This window comes from Pteropus alecto, unplaced genomic scaffold (genome assembly GCF_000325575.1).
Source record: "Pteropus alecto unplaced genomic scaffold, ASM32557v1 scaffold11, whole genome shotgun sequence".
In the NCBI taxonomy this organism is placed as follows: Eukaryota; Metazoa; Chordata; class Mammalia; order Chiroptera; family Pteropodidae; genus Pteropus; species Pteropus alecto.
The window spans coordinates 910453-915142 of record NW_006431956.1 but is presented as its reverse complement, the minus strand read 5'-3'; positions in this window follow the sequence as shown (position 1 = coordinate 915142).

The following is a 4690-nucleotide window of genomic DNA, read 5'->3' as shown; positions in this document are numbered from 1 at the left end:
ACTGCATGACCTGTGTTACAGGGAGCCGAGCCGCAGGCAGGAAAGTTAAGTAAAACCGTGAAGACCACGGGGCACAGACGCCGGAGGGGACAGCCCCGCTCCAATGAGCGCCCCGGCTCGCCCACCCCCTTCTCCCATTTCAGAGGCGCTGCCTTTTCACTGGCTGCGCCCAGCACCCTCCCTTCCTGAGAAGTGGGCTACACACAAAGCACGTGGACCAAGAAGCAAGTCGACACATGACGATGACGTGACGATGGGTGCCACCGGCTCCTCCGATGACCCACCGTGCAGGGACTTCCTCACCGTGTCCAGGGGAAGGCCTGGCCGCTCCACGGAGGAGATGCCGGAGCGTCTGTTCCTGACCCCCTGCCGGCTTTCGGGGTTCCCTCTGTGACTACGACACTAAATGGAAAATTGGCAAAGAAGGGGAAAAACGCCATCTCACCAGCCCGCTGCTTCTGTGTCAGCCGTCCAGGCAGAGTTCTGGGCTCCGGCCCAGCCTCACTGAACAGGAATTTGCATTTTAACAACACCTCCGATGAGTCACAAGCCTTCGCGTTTGAGAGGCACCGTCGTGGTCACTTCTGTCATATCTCTGAGCGGGGGCATCCAGCTTTTTTGACCACCCACTCCCACCTCCCAATCAGATGTCTCTTCAGTTATAAATGTACATCTGCTACTGCACTGAAATATCACGCACATTAGAAAGCTTAAACAAAAAATTAGAAATGAAAAAGAACGCACTAAAAAATAAATAGAAAGAGAAGTTGTAATGTTTTTTAACTGCGCCCAAAGTAAACCTTCGAGGCCCACGGAATGGTGTGAGGTGAGCTCTGCCTTTCCCAGCTGCTGGATTCAAGGGAGAGGGCTCGGTGCGGGGTCCTAGGGTCCCGGAATCGGTGACCCCTCTGGCTCTTTGGAAAGCTCCCACCCCTGTACCCCCCACCCCACCCCTGCCCCGCAACCGCCTCCTTACACTACCCCCCTCCGCTTTTGCTCTTAATCTGCCCTCCACGTCGACAGACAAAGGGCCCCAGGAGTTTTATGGCTGAAGGTCTCCTTAGAGGAACAAAGGGAAAACATAAACGGGTGGAGGGGGCGGCAGTGAGTTTACAAAGCAGGTTTCTTTTTCTATGTAAAAGTCATCAGCCTTCTTCCTCATGTCTAGGTCACCAAACAATCCCAGAAGTCACACAAGATGAGGTGATAGTCACGCTGCAGAGGTTTTTAAGTTGTTCCTGGCCACGCCCGCCTGTTTGGGGATCAGCATCTATTTCTGGAGCCCTGGCAGAGGGGGCCCTGATTCTCCAGCTTGAAAGCAAAACCACCCATCTATCTCCTCATTAGAGAACCAGAGGGTGGGTCCCCAAGGCAGCTCCCCACAACCCGCCACTTCAAAACCACCACGAACAGAAGGCCTGACCCCAGAGAGACTCCACGCGCAGCTCCCCACAACCCGCCACTTCAAAACCACCAGGAACAGAAGGCCAGGAAATTCAACACGGTAAAAGATGCCCAAAGGGTTACTAATTTAAGATTTCTGCAACTAGGGAACAGGAAGCGTGAAGTCTTTCCAGAGAGCAAGCCATGCAGACCCCCAGGAAATGCTTCACCCTTCTCGGTACCTGGACCCTCAGAGAAGCCGGGACAGGCGTAAAGATGTGCATGTCCACGAAACAAAAACCATCAAAACAGGGGCATTAGGCAGGGGCCACTCCTCCCTCAGGCCAAGGTTTTTAGGATTTTAAAAGGTTATGCACACTTGTAAGCCTCCCTCTAGACCTCAGCCCCCTTCCTCCCGGTCCCTCAGCCACCCCCACCTCACCAGTCGGCAGGGGCACCCAAGCCCACCTGAGGACCAGGTACAAAGGCACGAGAGCAACGTCAAAAATCCCAGAGATGGGGGGATGGGTCTACTGATGACCCCTGTCCCTTCCCCCTCCCAACTCCGGGACTGGCCCAGCTCTGAGCCCCCTCTGTTCCTCCTTTTGTTAAACTTAAGTTTCAGTTCCGCGTGTAGCCAGCAGGGACCCCATTACGATCCCACTGGCCGGACTGAAAGGGTGGGAAAAGCTCTTCCTCAGGCACGGCAACCCCCAGAGGAGCTGCATCGTGGCAAGAAAGTACGAGAGGGACCCGGTCAGAGACCTCTGGGGGGGACAGGAAGGACAGGTGTCCAGCTAAGGACCACGGGGATGTGCTGTCTGGGAACGGACACAAGTCAGGGCACCGCAGACGGCCTGGTGTTCGCAGGGCAGGTCTAGGCCGGGTGGGCCTTGGGGCAGGGGCAGCTGCCGGGTGCCCCCCACCCTTGAGTCTTGCACCCATGAAGCTCATACAGAAGCGGGTGGTGGCAGCGACTGCAGAGCTGTCATGGCTGGACTGAGGGCTCCTTCAGGACAGGAATAAACGGCCACCGCCTGTGGCGCACCAAGGATGTGCCAGGCTGGGTTTGGCGTGCTTTGAGCTTCATCCTTGTAGTTGACAGGTGAGGAAACTGAGGCACAGAGAGATTGAGGGACTTCTCCAAGGTCGCTCAGCTAATACGCAGTAGAGCTGTGTCTGAACCTAGGAAGCCTGACCCCAGAGAGACTCCACACGGCCCACCTCTGCCCCTCGCATCCCCAGCCCCCGGCACAGGCCTGGGCTTCCTCTTCCGGAACAAATCCCCGCCCCCTTCTAACGAAAGTGAAGGCAAAGATGGCTAGGGGGGTGACCGGCCTCGGCCAGGTAAGCCGCAGCAAAAAGGTGGCTCTGGTGACCAGTGACCAGGCTCGTTGCCTCCACTTCCCCCTCCACTGCCACCCCGCGGAGCTGCACTGGACGAGCATGTTGGGGTGTGGAGAGGCGGAGGCCAGGGACAGAAGGACAGTGTGCTTTCACCATGGCCTCCACCCTCACCCTAAGTGTTCCATGCCCAGTTGAGGTCAGTTCAAACACGAACTGAGCTACTGTCACTTCGAGATGATGCCAGTGGGATCTGAGGGTGCAAGAGGAGAGCCCCCGAGCCCTAAAGACCAGGGGGAAAGGGACTAGAAGGAAGCAAAGAGAAACAAACCTTCCCTCCCCTAAGCCTTCGGGCTGGGCTGGGCGGGCACCAAGGACTTCATACCATGGAGGCAGAGAGCAAGACCTAGGAGGCTCAGGGTGAATAACCAGGTGATTTACTGAGTCCGTAGACCTGCAGAGGTAGGTAGCTTCTAGAGCTCTACAAATAGTGTTCTGGGCAGAGAGGAGACCAAGTTTGGATTCTGCCTCAGGAAAATTCCTTGGTTTGGTATTTTCAGACTGTGTTTTTGATAAGAAATTGTAACCAGGTCTGCTAGAGACCCAAAAAATAATAAATAAAATAACAGATACCGCCTCTTTATACCCATTCCTCTTAGGGACGCTAAAATGGGTTATATTTGGCAATTTAATACACGTAGCAGAGATAAAATAGACTCCTAGTGTGCTTTTCTCTTCAGAAAATATGAAACTACTAATTTACAAAATGAAGCCAAGACCTCTGTGTGGCTCTTTATGCATCGACCCTACAGGCTTAAGGTCTGAAATGTGAGACACACAGGGCCGGGTAGGTCAGACCAGCCCAGGGGGGCCCTCCTGACTCTTCAGGGCAGCTAGCTGGTGTTGCCTGGGGGACTGAAGTGCAGTTACTCACTCCTCCGGTCCTCAGCTCTTACTGCCATGGTCCCACCGCCAGCCTTGTCTAGGTAGAGGGCGTGCACAGGGGTTGGAGGGCTGGCTTTGAAAAAAGGCCTAGGAGGCAGTAAGAGAGATGGATGATGGTTGGATACTGTGATCACATTTGTTAAAGTCAAGATTATTGTTTTAACAAGTGCTTTTGCACTTATAGGAACAATGGGTCGGAAGTGTGCCCTGCTGGAAAATCTGAGTTGCTGGTGACACAGGCCTCTTCTATCTCCTGTAGCCCCTGACAATCTCTGTGGCCCAGGACAACCTCCCTCTTCATCCGAGGTGGAAAATATCAGTGACACAGCTAAACAGGACTGAATGAATCCTCTAGTCCAATCAAATGCACTCAATCAATGCAGAAACCCTTTGGCATAATCATCAGGCCCAAAGGAACCCACTCCATTAAAACAGATGCATCATGAAATGGCAAGGGCTTTGGAGTCTGGCAGATGAGAATTGGAAGCTTAGCTCCACCATTTTCTTACTCCTGGAGAGAACTCCATAAACATTCACTCATGCCCCACTCTCGGTAACTGACCTGAAATTCACCCCTTACCCCTCCACGACTCCCGGCCTCAGTCACTATTTCTCTTGTCCTCTAAGGCAGGTAGCACTGGGCCTAGTCTCTCATTCAAAACAGTCTTTCAATATGTGCTAACAGACTCAGGTGCACACCCCACCCTCCCGTCCTGCCTAGTCTGGGCTTACGTCCCCTCTCCTCCTGTGACCTGCTTTCCTGATCCTGCACTAGCTGACTCATTCTCTGCAACCTAACTCCAGGCCCTCTTAAGGAAGAGTCGGATGAAGCCAAGGTCCCAATTCTTTCCAGGCCCTGGGGGAAGGGGAGGGTCCTCAGCTCGTGATCTGGACCCAAGCCCCAAACCAGGGGCTGGGAGAGCTTGCATCCAGCAGGTGGTTGCGGTTTTAGGGGACCACCGTGGCTTTCGACCCTCAGGGGGGCGCCTTCCCGCAGCAGCTGCAGGGGCTGTTTACA